Below are 27,887 nucleotides of genomic sequence, written 5' to 3'. Positions count from 1 at the left end.
CCATTTATCTGCAGAATGTATTCTTAATACAGTACAGACATCAATCATTTGACATAATATAAATACCTCAGTTTATTGTTTTCCTTAAAATTTTAGTATTTTATATAGTCACACCAATTTCTTGAATAAATTAAAAGGTGGAAAAGTTATTCTTCCTAGGATGGCTTTTTACATAAAGAATTTGCAAAATTCATGGTAGCTCATAACTCAAAAGGATTCTCAATTCTCTCTCCACCCCCCAACACATACTGAAGAAAATCATGTTTGCTTTTATAACATTTACTGGACAGAAATCAAATGTGCTATTTTTAGTCTGTTTTCCAAATAACTTTCAAATCTACCTTGTCTTACACTAGAAAATAGAATTTAAAAAAATACTTGGTATCAACACGGTAATAAATTAAGTAATCCCCTCCCAAATTATTTATATACATATTTTAAAATTATTTATTTATTTATTTATTTATTTATGGCTGTGTTGGGTCTTCGTTTCTGTGCGAGGGCTTTCTCTAGTTGTGGCAAGTGGGGGCCAGTCTTCATCGTGGTGCGCGGGCCTCTCACTATCGTGGCTTCTCTTATTGCGGAGCACAGGCTCCAGACACGCAGGCTCAGTAATTGTGGCTCACGGGGCTAATTGCTCCGCGGCATGTGGGCTCTTCCCAGACCAGGGCTCGAACCCGTGTCCCCTGCATTGGCAGGCAGATTCTCAACCACTGCGCCACCAGGGAAGCCCCAAATTATTTATATTTGAAGAGTTTTCTATCAGCTACATCCTAACAGGATCAAGTCAAAGTTTACTGCATGTCTAAAACTCAGGATCTTTGAAGATTAAATATAAAAGCTCATTATTTGGATTATCTCTGGAGGTGGATTATATGATTAGATCTATTTTAAAGATGAAGAAATGAGGTCCAGAACGTTTATAAAATTTGCCCGAGATCATCCAGTTATTAAGAGGTGAAGCTAGAATCTAAAGTCAGCCAGTCTTGCTCCAGTCTCAGCTTTTAACTACTAGTAAAGAATTACACTCCAGATGAGGTGGAACTATGTACAGGCCCCATGTGAATACAGAGGAGGGCACCTCACCCCAATCTTTGGAATCAGAATTAAACTAAACAATAAACTCACAAAGATCAAAGGTGGGGGGATAGTTCTGCTGCCAAAAGAAATTGGAAAAAAAAAAATCAAAGGGGGAAATTTCAGGGTTTAAGATCTTACACATAGAATGAATTGAAAGTTAAAACAAAACAAAACCCCCCAAAACAAACAACAACAAAACATAAAACCCAAAAAGAACTCTAAGGTTGTTTCTCGGCAGTTAGAAGGGAAGAATAAACTAGAAAAATGGTATCTTCAACAAAAATGTTTTTTTTTCACTAAGAAGGATAACTTCTTTGGGCATTGAGAACAGTGACAGGAGAAGGTGGTAAATTTCGTTCAGGGTGAAAATGCTTGTTAAAGGGTAGATACAAAGGTGGTATACATACGAAGTGCTCAGAGCTGTGCCTGGTCTCAAGGCAAGCACCATTATTACCATTACTACCAGTGTTGCTGCAACTTTTTGTGTTATATCACCTCAACTGTACTGGGAGCCCCTAGATGTTAGACACATCTTTTATCTCTGCTTCCCTAGCATCTAGCCCGATGACTGGCCATTTTTAAAAAAACTAATTACCTTATTTATTTATTTTTGGCTGCGTTGGGTCTTCATTGCTGCATGCAGGCTTTCTCTAGTTGCCGTGAGCCGGGGCTACTCTTCATTGTGTGTGCGGGCTTCTCATTGCGGTGGCTTCTCTTGTTGCGGAGCACGGGCTCTAGGCGCACGGGCTTCAGTAGTTGTGGCACGTGGGCTCAGTAGTTGTGGCTCACGGGCTTAGTTGCTCCACAGCAGGTGGGATCTTCTCGGACCAGGGCTTGAACCCGAGTCCCCTGCATTGGCAGGGGGATTCTTAACCACTGTGCCACCAGAGAAGTCCCTGATTGGCCATTTTAAGTGCTAAATAAACATTTGACAAACAAATGAATAAATGCATTCCTATCGGACTTGCCTTACATTTTTCACTGCAATCTCTTCTCTCTCTCTCTATTTCTTTCCTCCTAGATTCCCACTGCATCAGCCTGTCCAAAAATGGAATAAGCAGCCTCATGAAGCAGTGAACCCTGGTATAAATGCAGCAGGGAGGGTAAAGGGATATAAAGGGAGGTGTCTGTACTTCACTGAAATCTATAAAATGTGACACCAATGATGGCAATACATTATGTATGTACAGTGTAATACCTAAAAGAACCACTAAAAAAGCACACAGAGGGACTTCCCTGGTGGCGCAGTGGTTAAGAATCTGCCTGCCAATGCAGGGGATATGGGTTCGAGCCCTGGTTGGGAAAGACCCCACATGCCACAGAGCAACTAAGCCCGTGTGCCACAACTACTGAGCCTGCGCTCTAGAGCCCACGAGCCACAACTACTGAAGCCCGCGCGCCTAGAGCCCGTGCCCTGCAACAAGAGAAGCCACCGCACCACAACGAAGAGTAGCCCCTGCTCGCCACAACTAGAGAAAGCCCGCGCGCAGCAACGAGGACCCAATGCAGCCAAAAATTAATTAATTAATTTTAAAAAAGAAAAGAAAAGAAAAAAGAATGACCATACCTAGTGTTGGTGAGGATGCGAAGAAACTGGTACTCTCATACAAGTAGGAATGTAAAATAGTATAATCACTTTGGAAAATAGTCTGGCAGTTTCTTAGAAGTTAAACATATACCAACTATATGATCCAGCCATTCTGCTCCTAGGCAAGAAGTAAAACCGTATGTCTATAAAATGACTTGCACATAAATGTTCACAACAATTTTATCTGTAATAGCCAAAACCTGGAAACAACACAAATGCCCATCAGCAGGTTGATGAGTAAGTAAACAAATTGTGGTACACTCAAATACAGTGGTATACTAGTCAGCAATAAACTATTGATATGCACAGCATGGATGAATCTCAAAATAATTAGACCAAATGAAAGAAGTCAGGCAAAAAAAAAAAAGGCACACACTGTATGATTACATTTATATAAAATTCTAGAAAATGCCAACTAATCTATAATGACATAAAGCACGTCAGTGGTTGCCTATGGATGAGCTGTGGGTGGCAGGCAATGAGGGACTGGCCAGCCTGATATCAAACTCTCATGGCTATTATTTTTCAGTTTCTACTTCTGTCTTACTTTTCCTTTTCCAAACTTCTAAATACATATCCTGATTTTTGTCCAATCTTATCAGCCCATCCTTTTCAGTGCTCTTTGCTGGTTCTTCCACCAGGATCCAAGCTGGAAATGACGTCCCACTTTGCTCCAACATCTCCCTGAAATTTCAGACTTGAAATTCAACTGCTTCTCTACATCTTCTCTTGGATGTCTAATAGGCATCTGAAATTTAACATAACCCAAACCAGTCCTCCCATCCTCCAAAGAGCTACTCTTACTCTGTCTGCAGTTTTCCCAAACTCAGTAAGTAGTTTCGCCATTCATGCAGTTTTTTAGGCCAAAACCTTCAAGGCAACCTCACTCCTTTTTCTCACTCCATAGGCAAACTATATCAGCAAATCCTGTCAGTTCTATCTTCAAAATATATCCACAGGGCTTCCCTGGTGGCGCAGTGGTTGAGAGTCCGCCTGCCGATGCAGGGAACACGGGTTCGTGCCCCGGTCTGGGAAGATCCCACATGCCACGGAGCGGCTGGGCCCGTGAGCCATGGCCGCTGAGCCTGCGCGTCCGGAGCCTGTGCTCCGCAACGGGAGAGGCCACAACAGTGAGAGGCCCGTGTACAGCAAAAAAAAAAAAGTCATCTCCTAAACGACTTTCCTCAGGCCACTTTCCTAAAATAACATCTGTCATTCTCTAGCCCCTTTAATTTTCTTTATAGCACTTAACCCTCACATAATTTTTATTTTCCAATTTTATTGTTTATAGAATATAAGCTCCCTGAAGGCACGATTTTGTTCTTTTATCCCCAATATCTAAAACCCCACAGCCTGACAAATGGTAGTAGGTTCTCAATAAATATCTGTTCAATAAATTAATTCAAACATTTAGAAAAATGCTCCTGATGTATTAACTGAAAAATATAGGATACGGAATAGAATTATCCCAATTTTGGAAAATGAATAAAATTTATGCATTAAAAAATCCTAGAAGAAAAACAAAAATGTAAAAAAAAAACCCCACCAAAACCCTGAAAGGTTATAAACAAATACCCACTACTTTCTCCCTCTTCAGCCTGTTTCCTGCATCTCTACTAGAATTCTCTCTCTAAAATGGATCTGTGTTACTCCTTTGCTAAAAAACCACTAATGGAGGTGGCTCCTCAAACCAGTGGGGCAAAGATGGACTTTTAAAGTATTAGAATAAAACACAGTTGATATCTGTTATAACTCTGGACATGAGAAGAAAAGATGAATCTGAGTACAAAAAATAAAAAGTGTCTCCATGGTTAAAAGAAAAAACAGGGCCTCCCTGGTGGCGCGGTGGTTGAGAGTCCGCCTGCCGATGCAGGGGATACGGGTTCGTGCCCCGGTCTGGGAGGATCCCACATGCCGCGGAGCGGCTGGGCCCGTGAGCCGTGGCCGCTGGGCCTGCGCGTCCGGAGCCTGTGCTCCGCAACGGGAGAGGCCACAACAGTGAGAGGCCCGCGTACCACAAAAAAAAAAAAAGAAAAAAAGAAAAAACAACCTAAGCAATACTGAAAAACAATGGGAACTTCCCTGGTGGCACAGTGGTTAAGAATCTGCCTGCCAATGCAGGGGACACAGGTTCAATCCCTGGTCCAGGAAGATCCCACATGCCACAGAGAAACTAAGCCCGCGAGCCAGAACTACTGAGCCCGCAAGCCACAACTACTGAAGCCTGTGTGCCTATAGACTGTGCTCCGCAAGGAAGAGTAGCCCCCACTCGCTGCAACTAGAGACAGCCCATGCACAGCAATGAAGACCCAACACAGCAAAAAATAAAAATTTTTAAAAAAGAAAAAGAAAAGCAATGAACTGGGGAAAAAGGTTTCAGTAACTCTTTTATAAGCAAAGAGCTAATTTCTAATATATAAAGAGTTCAAAACATACATTCTACAGAAAGAAAAACACAAATTCCCCTTTAAAAAAATGCACAACGTGGATGAACCTTGAAAACATAATGCTAAGTGAAAGAAGTCAGACACAAAAGCCACCTATTGTATGATTCCATTTATATGAAATGTCCAGAATAGGCAAATCAGTAGAGACAGATTAATGGTTGTCAGGGGCTATGGGAAATGGACTGTGACTGTTAATGGATACTGGGTATCTTTTGGGGATAATGAAAATGTTTGGAATTAGACAGTGGTGGTGGTTACACAACCTTGTGAGTATACTAAAACCACTGAACTGTACACTTTAAAAGGACAAATTTTAGCACATGTAAATTATATCTCAATAATAAACTACTCTAAAAAAATAATAAACTACTCTAAGATACAATTCTTCTCCTATGACGTTGGCAAAAATCCAAAAGTTGGAGAGGCTATGGAAAAACAGACATTCTCACATATCACTGATGGGAGTGGTACAACCTCTGGTGGCAATTTGATAATATCTAACAAAATTACAAATGTATCTATATCCTCTGACCCAGTAATCTCACTTTTGGGAATGATCAAACTATAACACTGTTTTTATATAACTCAAATGTCCACTGTCAAGGCAATGGTTAAATGCACTATGGTCTATTTACACAACAGAATACCACGTGGCTGTAAAAAATAATGAGGAATGCTCTCCTTGTATAGAAAGATATTCAAGGGCTTCCCTGGTGGCGCAGTGGTTAAGAATCTGCCTGCCAATGCAGAGGACACGGGTTTGAGCCCTGGTCCGGGAAGATCCCACATGCCGCAAAGCAACGAAGCCTGTGCGCCACAACTGCTGAGCCTGCGCGCCACAACTACTGAAACCCGCACACCTAGAGCCCGTGCTCCGCAACCAGAGAAGCCACTGCAATGAGAAGCCCATGCACCGCAACAAAGAGTAGCCCCCCTCGCCACAACTAGAGAAAGCCCGCGCACAGCAACGAAGACCCAACGCAGCCAAAAATTAATTTAAAAAGATATTCAAAACATTTAATTAGTGAAAACAGCAAGGAAGTGTATATATGTATATGCCTTTTACATAAGGAGAAAAAAATACCAATCTGTGTTTTTGCTCATATTTCTATAAAGAAACACAAGGATACATTTTTTTTAAAAAAACTAATAAAAGTGGGGGAGGAGACTAAGGAGGATGGGGTAGGATCAAGACTTTGATTATACATCTACTTAATTAATTTATCTGGCTGTGCCAGGTCTTAGTTGTGGCACTCGGGATCTAGTTCCCTGACCAGGCACCGAACCTGGGCCCCCTGCACTGGGAGCACAAGACTTAACCAATGGACCACCAGGGAAGTCCCTGATTATATTAATATCTTTTTACATTGTCTTAATTTTTTTTAACCAAATGAATAAGTTGCCTTTTTAAAGAAAACACCGCTAAAAGCATTCCATGTCCTACAGAATAAAGTCTGCTTGAGATTTTAAAGAAATCCTTTTGCAAACTTTTTAAAGTTAAAAAAAACTTACATATTTTTCAGAAATTAAATGTTTTATAAAAAGATCATCTTGGTAATGAATTCCTTGGAGGTCCAGTGGTTAGGACTCGGCGCTTTCACTGCCAAGGGTGCAGGTTCAGTCCCCGGTCGGGGAGCTAGGATCCTGCAAGCTGCGCTGCACGGCCAAATTAAAAAAAAAAAAAAAAAAGTTCAGCTTAATTTGTTTAACCCCAAATTTAAATACCACCTGTACATTTTTCATCAGCTTACACTATACATTTTCACACATGCATTTGTTGTTTTCCTCCATTAAACCCACTTCCCTTGGACATCCTCACAGTTTACTCCCTCACTTCAATTTATGCTTCTCTTCAGATGTCACCTCCTGTGGTGAGGACCTCCCTGACCACTTTCCTACCAGAACATTCTTCCATCACTCTCTACACCCTTACCACCCTGCCTTTTTCCTTCAGAGCACTCGACACTACCTAAAACACTTTTCATTTGTTAATTTGTTCATTATCTGTCACCCCAATAGAATTTAAACAAGGACTTTGTTCTTGTATCCCTAGCACTTAGAACAACTATTAACTGAGTGATTTAATAAATTTGAATCTCTGCTTATTGATTTTCCTCTGCTTTATATGGTCTTTCCACAATTTCCTACTTGGAAACATTTTTATCCTTTAGGTTCTAGCTCAAAGGTCACTTCAAGTTTTCTTGACCTCGTCACTTAATCTCCTCAGAAAGTCCATAATAATTTTTCATTCCACAAATATCAGGACTTAATCTAGTAGTATCTAGATTAATCTAGTAGTAGTATCTTAATCTAGTAGTAGTAGGTTAGTAGTATCAGTTTCTTCTGCTGGAATATGAGTTCCTTGAGGGGAAAGTCCATGTTTTTAAAAATTCTCTGAGCCCTCAGGATACAAAAATAACTCAATAAATGTGTGTTATATTTAACAGAAGATCTAAATGAATTTATAGGAGGTAGAAAATATAAAATATGTTCACTAATACAATCATTTCAGGGCAGAATACAAGGAATGGTATAGAAGTACAAAATGTGAAAATACTCAGAGAAGGAAAAGAGACAATTCCTACAAACTAAGAAGTATAAGCTGTCAATTATACCTCAATGAAGCCAGAAAAAAAAAAAAGTATAAGCTTACTGCAGAAGACAAGTGGGTCTCTGAAGAATGGGTATGGTTTCACCAGGCAGAGCTGGGGTGGGAAGTAGAGGCAAGGCAGATGGAGAAAATGGTGTGAGTGAAAAGTTGCACAAGAAGGCTCTTAGACTGGAACATGATGGAGGATGTTTGGGAAGTGGCTGTAGAGAAGGCTGAACGGGGAAGTCAAAGACCAGTTTGCGGAGGGCCTTAGCACACCACGGAACCTGAAATTAAAGCATGTAAGTAATGATGAGTAAATGTGCCTCAAATGTGGTCCACAGACCACCTTCATCAGAATTATCCAGAGTACATGTCCAAAATGCTGATTCCTAGGTCCTACTTACCCAATTCCCACTCTCAGGCCTACTGAATCAGAATTTCACATATCTTCCACGATTAGACATTTAAGTTGTTTACAATGATTTATTACAATACTTATAACTTTGTACACATCCCCAGTTATAGATTTAGGATAAATTTTTCTAAAAGAATTGCTGGGTCAATAGTTGTACAAACTGTGAAAAAATTGTGTGTGTGTTATTAAGAAAAGATCAGCTTCTTTATGCACTATCTCTCCAAAAATTCTAAGGCTTTTAATATGTATTACCAAACCACCCCTGCAAAAAGCCGGTACCTATTTATATTTCCACTACTGAGAGTATGAGAATACTGGTTGCCTCACTCCCTCACCAATGATCTTAATGCATTTTTCAAGAAACAAGGCTTGGGTCAATCTGTGTTTAAACTATAAGTTTTAGATGATCATTAATCATTAGGGAAATGCAAATGAGACAAATAATGCACAGTGGGATACCATTTCATATTCAAAAGGATGACTACTATTAAAAGAAAAGAAACAAAAAAGAAAAGAAACAAGTGCTAAAAAAGTTATGGAGAAACTGGAATCATTGTTGTGCATTGCTGGTGGGAATGTAAAATGATGCAGCTGCTGTAAAAAAATGGTATGCTTATGATTTTCTCAAAATATTAACTATAGGGCTTCCCTGGTGGCGCAGTGGTTGAGAGTCCGCCTGCCGATGCAGGGGACACGGATTCGTGCCCCGGTCCGGGAGGATCCCACATGCCGCGGAGCGGCTGGGCCCGTGAGCCATGGTCGCTGAGCCTGCGCGTCCGGAGCCTGTGCTCCGCAACGGGAGAGGCCACAACAGTGAGACGCCCGCGTACCGCAAAAAAAAAAAAAAAAAAAAAAAAATTAACTATAGAATTATTGTATGATCCAGCAGTTCTACTTCAGGATGTATACCTGAAAGAAATGAAAGCAGGGACACAAACAGATATTTGTACACCCATGTTCAGAGCACATTATTTACAATAGCCAAAAGGTGGAAGCAACCCAAGTGTCCACTGACAGATAAATAAACAAAATATGGTATATATCCACAATGTTACTCAGCCTTAAAAGGAACGAAATTCTGACACATTCTACAATGCTGATGAACTTTGGAGACAGTATGCTAAGTGAAAGAAGTCAGTCACAAAAGGACAAATATTATGTTTCCACTTATATGAGGGCCCTAGAATAAAATTCATAGAGAGAGAAAGAAGAATGGTGATTGCCAGGGGCTGGGAGGAATGGGGAGTTAGCGTTTCATGGGTAAAGAGTTTCAGTTGGGAAGATAAAGTTCTGGAGATAGATGGTGATGTTTGCACAACAATGTAAATGTACTTAATGCCACAGACCTATACACTTAAAAAATGGTTAAAATGGTAAATTTTATGTTATGTATATTTTACCACAATGAAAAAGTAAAAAAAAGTTTTAGACTAACTTCATTCACGCAATTAGTATTCACCTACCATCAAGAAGCTTGCAATACAGTAGTTTATAGGAAATTACAAACACTTAAAAAAAAACCTACAGTTGTATTCAAGAAGTATTTAATGTTATGTATGCTATGCAACAGAAGACAAGGAAATAACTGGAATCATCTGTTAAAGGTTTAAACATATTTTATAGCATAGTGACTCTACAGGAAAATGCTTTTCCAGTTTATCGGATTCATTTTTTCCATTACAATCTCTTTCCTATAATGTTGGCCACAAAAAAACCGTTAATCCAAAAATATCTTTCATATGTATCTTTGGAAAAGTTTCTCATAGACTCATGTTTAAAAAAAAGCTCCCAAGGGTTTCAGATCAACAACTAAAAAAGCGTGTAACTTGTCCCTTGTCAATTTTTTAAAAAATAAATTTATTTATTTATTTTTGGCTGTGTTGGGTCTTCGTTTCTGTGCGAGGGCTTTCTCTAGTTGTGGCAAGCAGGGGCCACTCTTCATCACGGTGCGGGGGCCACTCTTCATTGCGGTGCATGGGCCTCTCACTGTCGTGGCCTCTCTTGCTGTGGAGCACAGGCTCCACACGTGCAGGCTCGGTAGTTGTGGCTCACGGGCCCAGTTGCTCCGCGGCATGTGGGATCTTCCCAGACCAGGGCTCGAACCTGTGTTCCCTGCATTGGCAGGCAGATTCTCAACCACTGTGCCACCAGGAAAGCCCCCTTGTCAATTTTTTAATGCTCACTAAACTAAAATAACCAGGAAATTTAAAATTTTTAAATAAGTAGTGCTATTCTAAATGTTTTACAAATTCAACAACCGAGTCCAAATGGGTCAGAGCCAAGTTTTAATCTGCTTCTAATTTTAAAAAAATTTTTAAACCCCCAAATCTATAATAGGTAGACCATACTTAAAAACCTTAATTTCTTTTCTAAACAAAAAATCCAGATGAACTAATATTCTAGAAAAGTGATTCTAACTTTGAATTTTGTGAAACTGAGAGCAAGCACTTAACTAGGAGCCAAGAGACTCTAACAGGCACTTCAGGAATAAATATTTCTTTCCACTTTTTCATTTGTGAGATAAGTGAAGAATATCAGATTAGATTATTATAAAGGTCCCTTCTACTAACAGTTGATGAAAATCAACTCAGGCAGAGTACTAGTCATAAAACAACCAACAAATTATGTGTAATTCAGAACTCTAGGGACAGGAAAGAAGCAAAGTAAGAGCAGTGAAATTAAACAATAATAAGATGTCAAACTTTCAAAAAGGCACTTCCCAACAGTCATCCCAGAAAATCTGTGGTTGGACTAACATTAAAAATTTCCAGGGCTTCCCTGGTGGCGCAGTGGTTGAGAGTCCGCCTGCCGATGCAGGGGACGCGGGTTCGTGCCCCGGTCCAGGAAGATCCCACATGCCGCAGAGCGGCTGGGCCCGTGAGCCATGGCCGCTGAGCCTGCGCGTCCGGAGCCTGTGCTCCGCAATGGGAGAGGCCACAACAGTGAGAGGCCCGCATACCGCAAAAAAAAAAAAAAAAAAAAAAAAAAAAAAAAAAAATTTCCATATTGACTCACCATGATTCTACAGTATTAACTACCTGGGCATATCCCAGATTATGAGCCGAGCGATTAAGAATCGTGCTAGTGACTCACATTCCTGAATGAGACTGCTTTCTGTGTAGAGACAAAGAATCAATTAAGGGTTTACAATGAAGTTTTGTTTAACTGGAACGTTTTAAGTGGAAGTTAATTCTGCATGAGTGATAATAGATGTTTAATAACTAGCTAGTGACAATGTCTAAGCAAAAGCACTATGGCAGCCTTAATCTATGTATTACAAACAGTAATCTATGTATTATAAACATGAAAACTTGTTTTTCAAAAGAGCTCTTGGCTATGGACAATATTTGAGAAACAAAATTTGTTGTAAATCAAATTATAAAATAAAGGAGAAAAAGTAGTTTGAAATCTTGGCTCCATTAACTAACAAGGAAACAAAATACACCATTGTGGGTTGAAGTGTCAATCTATGCTGGCAAAAAGCCATTCTCTTTGAATGTAAGAACCTTCAGGAACCAGCTGGAGAAGTATGGGGAACCTGGGATAATGTGTTCATTCACAGTGCATCGCAAGTGGTACTGTCTTCATGTAAAAAAGGACAGTATTGGTACACTTGTCCAAAACAGCGTAAGTCAAATCAAAAGGACGACCTCAGTCTAGGAAAATGACATGTCTAAGAAAAAATTTAAAAATTAAACATATAACATTACCAATATGACTAGGGTCACAACACAAAATTTGCAAAAAACATTACCATACACTGATGGTGAGGATGGTCTGATACAATCTTTCTGGAAGGCATTATGGTAATATTTATCAGAAACTTTAAAATGTTTTATGTCCTTTGATCAGTAATACCACATCTAATAATTTATCTTAAGTGAATGCCCAATAAAATATAAATATATTTATTTATAAAATAAATATCTTAAATGAATGTCCAATAAAAGAAAAATTTTACATAATTTATGATATAATCTCTATGAGGAAATACTGTACAACCACTGTAAATCTTGTTTTAGAACAGAGATCACAAAATCCAAACGTCTACAACTATATAGAGACAAAAAGTAGATCAGTGGTTGCCTAGGACTGAGAAGAATGGGGAAGAATAGGGAATGACTGATAATAGGTATGGGGTTTCTTTTGGGGGGAATGAAAAAATTCTACAATTAAACTGAGGTGATGGCTACGCAACCTGGTGGATATACTAAAACCATTGAATCGTACATTTTAAACAGGTGAACTGTACAGTGTGTGAATCATACATCAAAAAAGCCACTTAGGGCTTCCCTGGTGGCGCAGTGGTTGAGAATCCGCCTGCCGATGCAGGGGACACAGGTTCTGGCCCCGGTCCAGGAAGATCCCACATGCTGCGGAGCGGCTGGGCCCGTGAGCTACGGCCGCTGAGGCTGCGCGTCCGGAGCCTGTGCTCCGCAACGGGAGAGGCCACAACAGTGAGAGGCCTCCGTACCAAAAAAAATAATAATAATAATAAAAATAAAATAAAATAAAGTTGCATGCTTACTTTAAAAAAAAAAAAAAAAAAAGCCACTTAAGACATTTTCTAAATGTCTAGGCACCGGTAAGTGACACAAGGAACTGAAACAGAAACATGGGGCCTGGACAACACAGGCACCAACTGAAGAGGGGCTACTGACTATTAGCTACAGCTGCTGTTACCAGACTGTTATATCTTTCAATGTAAGTCTTCAACCTGGATTTTTATGTGAAGCCTGATCTGGGGGTAATTCTGTGCTGGGTCTTCGTTGCCGCACACGGACTTTCTCTTGTTGCAGTGCATGGGCTTCTCACTGCAGTGGCTTCTCTTGTTGCGGAGCACGGGCTCCAGGCGTGCGGGCTTCAGTAGTTGTGGTGCATGGGCTTAGCTGCTCTGCGGCACGTGGGATCTTCCCGGGACCAGGACTCGAACCCATGTCTCCTGCATTGGCAGGCGGATGCTTAACCACTGCACCACCAGGGAAGCCCCTGGGGGTAACTCTTTGATTGAAGTATAAAATACCTACAGAAAGGTGCACAAATATAAGTGTGCAGCTCAATGAAGTTTCACATATCCATGAAACTAGCACTGAAATCAAGAGCAAAGCATTTCCAGCCACCCAGAGCCACAGTTATGCCCCTTCCTACCCAAGGGAAACAGTCACTATTGACATCTTGGATAATCCTTTGTTGTGGGAGACTGTCCTATGCATTGTAGAATGTTTTGCAGCATCCCTGGCCTCTTCCAGTTGTGACAACCAAAGATGTCTCCAGACACTGCCAAATACCCCCTGGGGAACAATATTATATCACACTGAGATCCACTAGTTTAAACCGCCCTTGAACTTTACACAAATGGAATCACAGAATGGACTCTCTTGTATCAGATTCATAAAGAATACACTTTAAAAAAAATTTTTTAAATAAAAGAATACACTCTTGTGTCTGATTTTTGTTCAACATCTGCTGAGTCACCAATCTTATTGCATTTAGCTCTAGTCTGTTCATTATCTTTGCTTTATTATATTGCCAGTGTGTATATATCACAATTTATCCATTCTACTGCTGATGGGCATTTGAGCAGTTTCCAGTTTGGAGCTATTATGAATAATGCTACTGTGAACACACCAAATGTGCCTTCTGGTGAATATATGTACATTTCTGTTCAATACCTAGACCCAGAATTGCTAGTTGTAGGGTATGCATACGTCAGCTTTAGTAGATCAGTACTTTTCCTAAGGGGGTTGTATCCATTTACACTTCTACCTGTCTCCTTTTTTTTTTTCATGTTGGCAACTAATAGAAAAAATTTTTTTAATAATATTGAGCCAGATATTTTATTGGCTCAGTAAAGCCTGCCAATTTGTGATCTGTTTTAAAAAAAATGTTTCACTATGTGAGAAAATGTTCATATGTAGTAAAGAGACAAAAAACAAACAAAATAACTCCCAATAACATAACATGCCTGAATGGAAATACACCAACATTAACAATTACCTATGAATGTTTTCTCTTCTATTTGCTTTTCAGTATCTTCTACAATAAACATGTAATAATTAAGTTGGCAAAGCCTTCCTATGCAACAAAAGCCCCAAGAGAAATTTAAAAAGTAGGTCGGGGTACAAATTTCATAATATTTGCATACATACATATTTTACATTCATGAAGACCTAATTAAGTAATGAATATATCACAGAAAAGTTAACTATCTCATAAAATCTTTGGTACAATTACTACACGGCTCCTCCATAACGGGGTCCGCGACAGAACTTATATAAAATTTCACCCTAGAGTAAAATATAGGATGGTGAGAGTACAGGGTAATCCTTAATTTGTAAGGATATATCAAAAGATAGTAGTCCTCTGACATATCTTATATAGCAGTTAGTATAATAATGCTCTTCCCATTTCTTTAGAGACTCACTCTAAAATGCTCCAGAAGCAATACAGAAAATTAACATACTCAATACTCCCTTGAAATGCATAGTTGTTGCCATTGCTACCTGCTGGTTATTGAGTGTCTGATATTGAATATTTGGAAAGAGTTACCTCTATTTGAGAAAATGATTATTAAAACAGCCACCAAGGGCTTCCCTGGTGGCGCAGTGGTTGAGAATCCACCTGCTGATGCACGGGACACGGGTTCGTGCCCCGGTCCGGGAAGATCCCACATGCCGCGGAGCGGCTGGGCCCGTGAGCCATGGCCGCTGAGCCTGCGCGTCCGGAGCCTGTGCTCCTCAATGGGAGAGGGCACAACAGTGAGAGGCCCGCGTACCGAAAAAAAAAAAAAAAAAAAAAAAACCAGCCACCAAAACCTTTCCAGTGTCCCTTATGAGTTCTATTAAATGTTTACTTGAGGTGCAAAAATGTTACAAAACTCATACTTCCTGTCCTAATCACCCCACTTCATATCAAGGATTCTGCTGTTGGGATAAGACTGTGCCCATGAGATTCACTACAAACCCAAAAGATATATCTCCTGAGTCAAGATACTAAATGCTAATATACCGCCTTAAATGGAGTTTTTTAAACCAAAATAACCTGTTACTTTAAGGCTTTGCCAAAGGGAACTATTCTGAGCACTGCTCCCATCTGCACTTTCCTATCAAGGAACTACACTGACATGTATGTAATTATAAAACCAAAAGGCAAAAAACAGTTTTCTGAGGCAAGATAAATAAAAAGCAGTAGAAAATAAAGCTTTTAACTACTAAGAGCATTCTAGCTGGGGTTCAAAATGCTAAGGTTGCTTTAAATTTCTCATTGAACTAGTAACCATAATTAACTGGTAACCAAAATAAATCTATTCAAGCTATGCATACATAATATTCCTCCCAGGATATATGACAGATCATAAACACATTTTCCCATCCTCTTTCCTTTTCAGAGTTCAAGTATGATAGGAGACAATGGTTTCAGATACACAGTTCAGTAAGAACTGAGATACTCCCCCAACTCCCAGTAATTTTTCCAAGCTCAAAAAAGAAAGCTTTCCTTTCCAAGTGAATCTGAGAAGTGCACATCTGCCTGAACTGCTCAACCTTTAATAAATGTAAAGCTTTCACTCTGAATAACATGAACATCTAGTACTGAACTGGAACATGAGATCAAAGCAAGCTATTTGAGTTAGACAAGCAAACAAATTCCCTTTCAGAAAGTACTATATGGCTTCTCTCACTAAATCATGTTCTGTACAAATCCAGATAGGCTAGTCAATCAGGTCTTTTAAAAATAGAATAATGAACATTTCTGACATTATAAGCTTAAAAATCATTATCTTAAGAAACAAACAAACAAAGCAAGCACCTTTATCACCCAAATCTTCCACAAACACACTTAACGGTTTCATAGGTTCACACACTATATCAATGGTAAAAGAAATGTTAAGAGATTGGCTACACTAGTAGTAGTCTCCAATTTCTAGAGTCTGAGGACCTTTGTGTAACTGCAAAAGATTTTCCACTACATAATAGTGGTTATACATTTATTATCTATCTTTGGAGAAAACACATACACTGGTAAAGTTTAAAAATAAATCTGTAGTTTACGTATCATAACATCACTCACATATACATTTGAAAAGGTTATACGTATCTGTAAGACATTACTTATACACTTCACAGATAATACTTGCATGGATTCTGAGGTCATCTTTCAACTATTCTGCAGTGGCCCATTGTCTGACACCATAGTATGAGATTAATATCCTTATTTTACTGAAGAGAATACTAAAGATCATGATGACTTGCTTAAGATCACACAACTAATTAGTAAAACCTAGAATACAACTCAAGACCTACTGATCGTTTTCCTATACCATGTAGATTTAGTATTTAATTTTATTTTAAGACCAAACAGAAGGTCACTGAAAAAACTGACAGTGATATACAATTAATATAACTAAAAAAATGATTCCATTTAAAACAGCAACAAATAGATGAAAAAAAACTTAGGAATAAGCCCCACAAGAAACATAATACCCAGGAAAATACTACCAAGGAACACAAAAGACTTAAATGCGTAAAATACGTTAAAGAGTTAAAGCATTCTATGTTCTTGGATATAGTAGCCATCATAAAAATATTAATTCTTCCTAAATTAATCTAAATTTAATGCAATCTTGATTTCTAAAAATGCCAATAGGATTTCTTTGGAACCAGACAAACTAATTCTAAATTTAATGTGTAAAATTAAATAGTAAGAATGGCTGGGAAATTTCAGAAAGAGAAATGAGGGCATACAAGCTTCTCTCGATATATAATATAAAGTTGTAATAATTTTAAAATGTGGAAGTGGCAAAATGATTAACAAATTGGAACAGAACAGAAAGTCCAGAAGATCCAAATACATCTGAGAATTTAATGTATGATAAAGGTGGCATTTCAAACTAATGGAAAAAAGATGGACTATTCAATAAATGATATTGAACTACCATGGGTAGCTATCTAGAAAAAAATTAAAGTTGGATCTTTAAATTCCAGATGGATCAAAGATTTTAAATTAAAAACAATACAATAAAAGTTAGATGAAAACCTGAACATTTTTTCTTAATAATCTGAGTAGTGAAAACTTTTCCAAAATGACACAAAACCTAGAGGTCAAATGAAAGAAATGACAAATTCAATTATACAAAATATAATTTCTAGAAAGCAAAAAAATACTATAAACTCAAAAGATGCACTAAATGCTTAAAATTATTTGCAATTCTTAGAGTAAAAGGATAAGTTCTCTTAACACATAAAGCACTCCAACAGATCATTAAAAAAAACAAAAACAAAAAACACTCAATAGAAATGTGCAGTGCAGACACAGAAAACAAACTTATGGTTACCAAAGGGGAAGGGGGGAGGGATAAACTAAGAGCTTCAGATTAGCAGATACAAACTATTATATATAAAACAGATAAACAACAAGGTCCTCAACTACACTTCAATTAAAAAAAACGTGCAATGGGGGCTTCCCTGGTGGCGCAGTGGTTGGGAGTCCGCCTGCCCGATGCAGGGGACACGGGTTCGTGCCCCGGTCCGGGAAGATCCCACATGCCGTGGAGTGGCTGGGCCCGTGAGCCATGGCCGCTGAGCCTGCGCGTCCGGAGCCTGTGCTCCGCAACGGGAGAGGCCACAACAGTGAGAGGCCCGCATACCGCAAAACAAACAAACAAACAAACAAAAACGTGCAAGAGAGAGTTCTCAGAAAAATATAAATGGCTTTTAATAATATAGTATGAAAAGATATTCAATATCACTTGTAATTAAAGATTTACAAATTAAAACTATACCAATATACTACTTTTTCATTTATCCAATTGGATAAATTTTCCAGTGCTCAACATTTATCTAATGAAATGTTCAGACGTACAAAATTATGTACAAGAATATTCACTGCAATACTGCTGATAATGGGCTGTGAACAATTTAAAGTCTATCAGTAAGGGACTGGGTAAACAAATTACAGCACAAAAAAAAGAGCTCTATCTGCAATGATATGAAACAAAGATATATTAATGAAAAATGGAGGATACAGGGCTTCCCTGGTGGCGCAGTGGTTGAGAGTCCGCCTGCCGATGCAGGGGACACGGGTTCGTGCCCCTATCCCGGAAGATCCCACATGCCGCGCAGCGGCTGGGCCCGCGAGCCATGGCCGCGGAGCCTGTGTGTCCGGAGCCTGTGCTCCGCAACGGGAGAGGCCACAGCAGTGAGAGGCCCGCGTACAGCAAAAAAAAAAAAAAAAAAAAAAAAAAAAAAAAAAAAATGGAGGATACAGAACAGTGTGTAGAGTATGCTACCATTTATGTACGTTGTGGGGTGGGGGATACTGAATATATGGACATCTCTAGAGGAATTCACAAAAAAAGCAAACGGTAATTGCTTCAGCAGATAAAAGAAAACTGAGTGACTAAGAAGAGAATAAAGAAAGACTTACTTTTTTAAAAAAAACATATTATTTGTTTGTTTGTTTGTTTGTTTTTGGCTGCATTGGGTCTTCATTGCTGCCCATGGGCTTTCTCTAGTTGTGGTGAGCGGGGGGCTACTCTTCGTTGCGGTGTGTGGGCTTCTCATTGCGGTGGCTTCTCTTGCTGCAGAGCATGGGCTCTAGGAGCATGGGCTTCAGTAGCTGTGGCATGCGGGCTCAGTAGCTGTGGCTCACAGACCTAGCTGCTCGCGGCACGTGGGATCTTCCCGGACCAGGGCTCGAACCTGTGTCCCCTTAATTGGCAGGCGGATTCCCACCCCCTGCGCTACCAGGGAAGCCCCAGAAGACTTATTTTTCACTATACATCCTTTCATACCTTTTGATTTTGTATTATGTATACCTATTTCAAAAAAAATTTTTTTGTCAGTGAAGTGAAATACTCAAACTGTCAATGTCAGCCTTAATGTATAACTGCATAATATAGCCAGGTTTCTTGGGACATTAATTATACTGACTCTTGGCCCACCAAATGGGGAGAAATTAAAATCAGAACTAGGTACAGTATGTCAAAAAAAAAAAAACAACTAATCTTCAATTTCTTTATTCCATCTGATAGCAATTTCTTTATTCCATCTGATAGCCTGCCTAAGCCTAGCTGTGAATTATCTTCCTGGGAGACAAGAGTCTCCACTGTGTATACCACACCATAAGTGATCATTGTATTTTTGGTCTATTAAAACTTCTGAAGCGAATTCCCTGGTGGTCCAGCGGTTAGGAATCCGCACTCTCACTGCTGAGGGCCCGGGTTCAATCCCCTGTCAGGCAACTAAGATCCCATAAGCCTTGCAGTGCGGCAACATGGATGGACCTAGAGATTGTCATATGAGTGAAGTCAGACAGAGAAAGAGAAATATCATATCCCTTATGTGTAGAATCTAAAAAGAAATGATACAAATGAACTTATTTACAAAACAGAAACAGACTCACAGACTAAGAGAACGAACTTATGGTTACCAGAGGGGAAGGATGGAGGGAAGGGATAGTTAGGGAGTTTGGGATCTACATGTACACGCTGCTATATTTAAAATGGATAACCAACAGGTCCTACTGTGTAGCACAGGGAACTCTGCTCACTGTTATGTGGCAGCCTGGATGGGAGAGGAGTTTGGGGGAGAACGGATACGTGTATATGTGTGGCTGAGCCCCTTAGCTGTGCACTTGAAACTATCACAACATTGTTAATCGGCTCTACCCCAGTATAAAATATAAAGTTAAAAATATAAAAATAAAAAACTGCTGAAGACTGATCAGGCCATGGCTACCAGTAAGTTCATATCAGTAAGTATTTACTGAAGACCTAGCACTGTATTGGCATGTAAGACCAAAAATACAAAAAACAAAATACAATAACGAGGCTTCTAGTTAGAACAAAAGCTTTGTCAGAAGTTACTTCATTACCATCAATAACTACAAATAAAAAAGAAATTAGTAAACATCCAAATAATTGCTGAATACCTAAATGAACTATGAGCTAGGTGCTAGGGATACTGGCCATCCTTATGGAATATAAAGTATAGTCTGGGAATTCCCTGGTGGTCCAGTGGTTAGGACTTGGCACTTTCACTGCCGGGCCGGGAGTTCAATCCCTGGTTAGGGAACTAAAATCCCTCAAGCCACGGCATGGGGGCGGGGGGGGGGGCGCGGGGGGGCGGAGTATAGTCTAATGGTGACACAGGTATTATACAAATAATTAAATTAATTAAAACTGTGATCTGTCCTACAAAAGGGAAGTGCAGGGTGCTATAAGAGTGTATTATAGGGGTCCCTAATCTAATATAGGAGAATCAGAGAAGGTTTTTCTTCAGAAGTGATATTTAAGCAAATTCTGAAGAATGAAGAGCTGCCGTCCAGGCAGAGGGATTAGCTACAGCATGTACAAAGACTGTTGGGTGAGCTTTGAACCTTCAGGGAATAGGGGAAAAAAAAAAGATCAGAATGGCTAGACCATATATAGCAAGAAAGCAAGTAAAAAGAAACGATGCTCGAGAAGCAGGCAAGGCCAGGTCACATCATGTTAAATGAAGAGTGAAGGGAAAACAACAGAAGTTTTCAGGTAAGTGACTCGATTAACTTTTTTTTAAAGATAATTTTAGCTGCTGTGAGAAGAGTACAAGAGGGTATATTGCTTAGGCGTATATAATACATAGTAAAAGTATAAAGAAATGCAAGGGAATAATAAATTCAAGTTGGTGATTACCTCTGGGAAGGACGCCTACAACAGTGGTTGTTTGGGGTGCGGGGGTGCAATCAGGTAGGGAAACAGAGAAGACTTCAACCGTACTGATAATATTGTATTTCTTCTTTTTTTTTTTTTGAAACAAGAGTGAACGAGGAAGGACCATTTAAAACTGACCTATAATAGGGACTTCCCTGGTGGTCCAGTGGTTGAGAGTCCGCCTTGCAGTGCAGGGGACGCGGTTCGATCCCTGGTCGGGAAACTAAGATCCCGCGTGCCGTGGGGCAACTAAGCCCGCGCACTCTGGAGCCCGCACAACACAACTAGAGAGCCCTCATGCTAGAGAGAAGCCCGCGTGCTGCAATGAAGGATCCCGCATGCCACAACTAAGACCCGATGCAGCCAAATAAATAAATAAATGTTTAAATAAATTAATTAAATTAAATTGACTATAATAATTGTCGGGACTTCCCTGGTGGCGCAGTGGTTAAGAATCCACCTGCCCATGCAGGGGACATGGGTTCCAGCCCTGGTCCAGGAAGATCCCACATGCCGCGGAGCAACTCTGCCCGTGCGCCACAACTATTGAGCCTGAGCTCTAGAGCCTGCGAGCCACAACTACTGAAGCCCGCGCGCCTAGAGCTCGTGCTCCACAACAAGGGAAGCCACCACAGTGAGAAACCCATGCACTGCAACGAAGAGTAGCCCCCGCTTGCCACATCTAGAAAAAGCCCGTGCACAGCAACAAAGACCCAATGCAGCCAAAAATAAATAAACAAATAAATTTGTTTAAAAAAAAAAATCGTCTTGGGAAAAGGTGGCCTAGGCTAGGATGGGGAGACTAGAGTGGAGAGAAACTGCAAGAATCTGGCCTCAGTAAGTTGTTGATGGAGCCACTTAATGAAAGTGAGTACAGTGAAGAAGGTCTAGGTTTGGAGCCAAGATCAAGAGCTCAGTCTGGGCAACTCAATTAAAAATACCTCTGAGTATCTAAGTGGAGTTGTTGATTGAGCAGGCAGCTTGGATCAGAAAAGGGGTCTGAACTACAGATTTTAAAACGGTTGTATTCAAAATATACATGGGAACTGAAACCACAGAATGGATAAGATGAGAGTGAGAAGGGAGGAAGACTAAGGACCAAGACCTGAGAAAGACCATCAATTAAAGATCTGGTTGGGGGTGGAGGGGACCTGAAGGAATAGCCAGAGATCGAGGAGGGAAGATTCGAACCCAAATAAACACCTACTCTAGATAGGCACTTAGGAATCCGAGGTCCAAGAATGAGTCAAAGGGAATTCCCTATAAATAGACAAGAGTCTAGATCCGCTTTACTCTGAACGTTCCCAAAAGGAATGCTGTAACTCAGTTAAGTAACAATAAATTCCATCAAAACTGATAAATCCTTCCAAGATGTAGATGAAAACTTTTCTAACTATTTGAGACTTAAATACAATTAAGAGGTTAGTCGAAAATAGGGATGGGGAGTTTATTCCATTTCTGTAGAGAAAAAATGAAAACCCCGAAATCCTATACATTTCTTTTCTTTCAAAGATTTTAGATAATTTCCAGATTGCTAAACCTTTTTAGCATGTTAAACCAGGGGTCCCAAATTGAAATCTGGACTTCCCTGGCGGTGCAGTGGTTAAGAATCTGCCTGCCAATGCAGGAGACAGGGATTCAAGCCCTGGTCCAGGAAGATCCCACATGCTGTGGAGCAACTAAGCCTGTATGCCACAACTACTGAGCCTGCGCTCTAGAGCCCGCGAGCCACTACTGAGCCCGTGTGCCACAACTACTGGAGCCCGCACGCCTAGAGCCCGTGCTCCGCAACAAGAGAAGCCACCCTAATGAGAAGCCCGTGCACCGCAATGAAGGGTAGCCCCCACTCGCCACAACTAGAGAAAGCCCTCGTGCAGCAACTAAGACCCAACAGAGCAAAAAAAAAAAGGGGGGGTCCCCAACACTTGGGCCACGGACCGATACCTGTCCCTGGCCTGTTAGTAACTGAGCTGCAGAGCAGGAGATGAGCAGCAGGCAAGGGAGGGAAGCTTCATCTGTATTTACAGCCACTCCCCATCGCTCACATTACCGCCTGAGCTCTGCCTCCTGTCAGCATTATGGTGAGTTGTGTATTTCATTATATATTACGATGTAATAATAATAGAAATAAAGTGCACAATAAATGTAACGCGCTTCAATCATCCCGAAACCATCCCCACCCCCACCCCCGTCCGTCCGTGGAAAACTGTCTTCCACGAAACCAGTCCCTGGTGCCAAAAAGGTTGGGACTGCCGTGTTAAACTGTAAGCATTTTGAGAACAAAGCCTACATAACATTCATCTTTTTTTTTTTTTTTTTTTTTTTTTTTTGCGGTACACGGGCCTCTCACTGTTGTGGCCTCTCCCGTTGCGGAGCGCAGGCTCAGCGGCCATGGCTCACGGACCCAGCTGCTCTGCGGCATGTGGGATCTTCGCGGACCAGGGCACGAACCCGTGTCCCCCATAACATTCACCTTTGAACTGAATCTTCAGCCCAGTTCAGCGTTTAACGTAAGTACCTGACGGAAAAAACAGTTCACTGAATGAATGGCCACCAGAACACTTTTGTCCAAACTGTGCTAGTGCTACAGCATATATAGCCTCATAGAACAGGCTTTAACTGAGAGTTCTACTCATTCCACAGAAATAAAGATCTCTCATCCTTGTCTTATGGAAAAAAAAACCCATGGGGCAACACATTCCACTGGTCTGAATGATAAATCCAAGTGCTGCCAGCCACTGCAATGCTTGCAAAACTCAAGAATATACCACCCTATGCCAACCAGTACTGACTGATCATTCGTTCTGTTTTTTTCTTTTAAATAAGTTTGAATATTTATTTTATTTACTTCTTTATTTGGCTGCTCCGGGTCTTAGTTGCGACACGTGGGCTCTTTTTCAGTTGCGGCATTCGGGATCTAGTTCCCCAATCAGGGATGGAACCCGGGCCCACTGCATTGGGAGCACGGAGTCTTAACCACTGGACCACCAAGGAAGTCCCTGATCATTCATTCTTGAGAGCTGTAGAAAACAGCAATGCTCAGACTTAAAACCAAATAGGTCCTTACTTCCACACAAACTAAATTCATCAGTTGCGGTAGTGTGCTTGAAAAACAATTGTTGACGCTTTGCTGATATTAACAGCTCATAACTGTTTTCTATGTGTAAGCTTCAGGTTAATGATAATAGCCAAAATCTATCTTATATGTATTCTCAAAGAAATGGTCTACAAAAGCAAAAAAAACCCCACAAAAAACCCATCCTTTCTCTGACTAAATTTTCCCTAGATATTTTGGATAGGAGCCACACATGTTCTATGGCCACAAGAAAAGCACAAGTTCAGAAATAAGTAATTATACTTCCAGGTGCACTTAACTATCAAGATTAATATTAAAAACAAAACAAATAAAGGAAAACCTCATTTATTTTGAAATGTGAACTGAAAAAAACCCCAGCTTTTTTGGAACTCATCACTTTGCACTGAATAAGTCATGGAACAAACTATGTATTTATTAAGAAAGTCATGCTCTGAATTTTAATTATATGTCTTGTATTCTAGGATCCCAATTAATGAATTGATAGGTAAGCCTGAAGCTAGAGGTGAGGGAGGGTGTAGCTAATCAGAGACCCACCCTGAATCTTTGGCTAATTTATACAAATACGAAATAAGAGTAAAAATGATTAAGAGACAGCGGCATTTATAAGTAAGATTATTATGTTGAAGATATGTTAACTTCTTACATCCTTTCTTTTTTTTTTTTAATGGTTAAGATGGTAAATTTTATGTTACACATATTTTCCCACAATTAAAAAAACCAAACACATCTGTCTTCCCTCCCACTCCCCCGCAGGTGAACTCCTTATCTTGATCCGTATTTAGTTGATGTAACCTGGAGAAAGCTGGGAGGAATTATTAAATCCTTTCAATTAAAGACTGAAACTCAATTCAACCTTCATGAACTGAAGAGAAAGTTACTGAGTCCTTTGCTCCTTTTTAAGAGCGTTGTGGCTACTAGCAGAAGTAGAAAACCAATTCAAAAGTCACACAACCTAAAAGGAAGCTAAAAAGCGTTGACTTTTGGAAAGGATGTTTGAAATGCTCTGGAAAAGTGCACAACAGTTTAAGATTATTAGTAAATAGTATCAAACCATTACAAATCAGGACAAATAATAAAAGGAGAATTTTCACATAACTACCATGTATTCTCTTCAAAATGTCCTTTGCCTATAACACCCTGCTCACAAAGATCTGGTGAAAACTAAGACACAGATTTGTTTACCAGAGCTTTTTACCTTTTACCCAGAACAGTTCATGTTTCTTTAATTCTGCCATTACATAGCACTTAAGAAATCCAAAGCAACTGCAATATACAAAACTCTGCTAAAATCCAAAAAATAAAACAAAAAAACCCCACAAAAAAACCCATCAAATGTAATCACAATTCACATACTTTTAATCAGGAGCTCTGCAGTTAAGTTTATTTTTCTGCATTCTTATTCTGAAAAATACCTAAGCCCTCTTCCAGGGGTAAAGGATTTGATCCCTAAATTACATTATGAAGCCTTTTTTCTACAGATATTAATGTACTCCGTTTATCAGGGAATTAAAATCCCTTTCATTTATAGTTTGATTTTTACAGCACTTTCACTGGAACGTATACAGAACACGAACGTATAATAATTTTAGACTAATCAGGCCTACAAGATAACGCTTATCCAGAACTTATTCTAACTTGATTTATTCGATCCCACAAAGTAACCTCGATGCTAACAAAATAAAGCTCGAGCACAATGAAATCTGTACCATTGCTGGTTCTCAACGAACAAAAATTCCTTCAAATGGTAAAAAACCAAACTCGCCCATTTCCCCAAGAAACAGTAATCCCAATCTTGGAAACAGTCGCAAAAAAAAAGAAATAAATAAAAAAAGAACAAACAATTCTAAACCACACAATCACGTAAATCTTTCCAACTCAAAGCTCCAAAAGCAGCCGCCAACCACACAACTGGCCACAATCACAGCGTTAGCGCCTTCTCGTAATTTTGAATCTGGAGACAGGAGGAAAAAAAAACCACAACACACCAGTCATCCAAAGTTTCACGAAGAGGAAAAAAAATCATTTTAAGTAAAGAAAACGTGTTAACCGAAAGGCGACTACTGCATTCCCCGTCCCCCACTACCAGCCCGCAAACTAAATCTCTCAAACATTCAAGGAGTTAGAAGTCCCGGCAGGGATGTTAGAGGAAAGAGTCAGACGAACCGCACGCCGCCCGGAGAGATGTCAGGAGCCGAGCATCGGGAGACAAAGACCAGCCCGCGAAGAGCCCCGGCGCGGCCCTGCGCCCCTAACCGCTCGAAGAGTTGCGAGCACCGCCCAAGTGCGAGCCCAGGTCCTTCGGGCTCCCCGCCCACCCGGCGCCGCCGCCGCCGCCGCGGCCCCAACCCACCCTCGAGCCGTTTTCCCTCCCAATTTGGGAACCGCGCGCCTGGGGACAAAGGGGGAGGGCGCGCCGGGGGCAGCGGGTCGCGACGCCCCTCTGGGCTCGAAGGGAAGCCCTCGGTGGCGTCCTCTCCCTCCCCCCTGCCCCCGCCGCACTCTCCGCCGGCCCACCTGCCCCTCTCGGGCCTCCCCACAAGTTCTCCCCCACCCCACCTCGGGCCCCGCCCCTGGTCCGCCGCCTCTCAGCCGGCCCTGTGGCCGCCCCTCACCTGCCGGCGGAGTCCCCCGGAACCGCCTCCTCCGCCGGGCCTCGGCCCGTCCCGCCGGCCGGCGCCTCATGTGCCCCGCGTCGCCATCGCCTTCGCCGCCACCGTCATCTCTCCTCCTCCTCCTCCTCCTTCTCCTCCTCCTCCTCCTCCACCGCCGCCTACGCTTCAGTCTCCGGCCGCGGCCAAAGCAGCTCCCGCCGCCCAGAGCCACAGGGAGGCGCCTGCGCACTGCGCGCCGCGGTGGGGGCGGGGGCGTCCCGCCGAGGTCTGGGATCCCGGGATGAGCTGCACGTGGAGCTCAGGTAGGAGGGGGCGTCCGGAGCGCGCGGGCGGAGGCGCGGGCGTCCAACTTTCCGCGGTGGGGTCCGCGCGCTCCCGGACGGGGCAGAGGCGCGGCGCTTGTAGGAACTACCGAGGCGCGTGGAGCCTGGGCCCTGGGTGGGCGCAGCCTTCGCCTCCCGGACAGTTCATTCCTCCAGCTTGATCCTCAGGACAGGAACTCCGCCGTGGGCAGTGCCTCACTTCAAGCGGGCAACTAACGGCGCAGTGACGACACGCCTTACCTGGGTATCCTGGGGTGTTGGTCCAACGAGCCCCGGAGTTGTATTCTGTGCGCTCCGCCAAGGCCTGGGTCCAGTGTAACGCGGGATGCTGATTCCCCGTTCTAGGTTCTGCTCTACAATTACTCGAGGATCCTACTGGCCTTCGTCGGGTAAGTCGTCCTCTGGGCTTTTAGCGTTGTTCTAGATACTTTTGAAGTCCTGGACTTCTCCGATTAGCCAGACCCTAATGGGCCATTTCCTTTTAACCCCTTGCATCCCAGCAGGATCCCATTTTCAAAGGACTTAGTATGCATAGGAATCTCCAGCCTTGAATGCCTCGAAGGAATATGAGAACTCCTCAAATGGTTTAAGTAGAGGGAGTCCGTGCATAACAACAGAAGTCGTACTAAGGAGATGGGAGAACACTTTACTTTGTAAAGTGCTCCTGAATTATCTTATTGACCATCATTATGCGGAAGGATAGGTTTTCATTTTACCCTTTTGACCACAGAGGAAATTAAACTCTAGTGAGGTGACTTGCTACAGTTCAACCCCACCCCCTCTACGGAAAGCCAGGCCCTTATGGCCAGTCAAGTGGCTGAAAACTTGAAGGCTGAGCATCTGGCCCACTGACAGATGTTTTGTTTGGCTAGTATGATGCTTTCCAAAATTATGAATTAGTTGCCAAATTTTAAAAATCGTCTTTTTGACTTCTCTCTAAAAAGTCAAAAGTTTTGCTCATTTTGAGCCTCTCTTTTCACATGACAGTTACTTCTGAGTAACAGCTGTCCATCCAGGACAGGCACTGTCTCCACTTAGCTAGCT

General features: G+C 41.3%; 1 protein-coding gene across 7 annotated transcripts in view; it reads right to left on the bottom strand.

The window, feature by feature from the left end:
• Positions 1-27,232, bottom strand: part of GJC1 (gap junction protein gamma 1) — a 37,226-nt gene extending 9,994 nt beyond the window's left edge. For 2 of the 7 annotated variants that reach the window (XM_081218568.1, XM_081218567.1), the window contains exon 1: positions 26,521-26,627. The gene's annotated coding sequence lies outside the window, so the exon portion shown is untranslated. Of the gene's footprint in view, positions 1-2,647; positions 2,787-6,627; positions 6,964-7,768; positions 7,993-26,071; positions 26,180-26,520; positions 26,628-27,083 lie in introns of those variants that run through there. The other 5 variants (XM_081218569.1, XM_081218572.1, XM_081218571.1 and 2 more) reach the window with 5 other exon arrangements.
• Between the last annotated feature and the right edge of the window lie 655 nt (positions 27,233-27,887).

Source organism: Mesoplodon bidens, assembly GCF_964165515.1.
Source record: "Mesoplodon bidens genome assembly, chromosome: 19".
In the NCBI taxonomy this organism is placed as follows: Eukaryota; Metazoa; Chordata; class Mammalia; order Artiodactyla; family Ziphiidae; genus Mesoplodon; species Mesoplodon bidens.
This window is presented reverse-complemented; position numbering and strand designations above follow the sequence as displayed.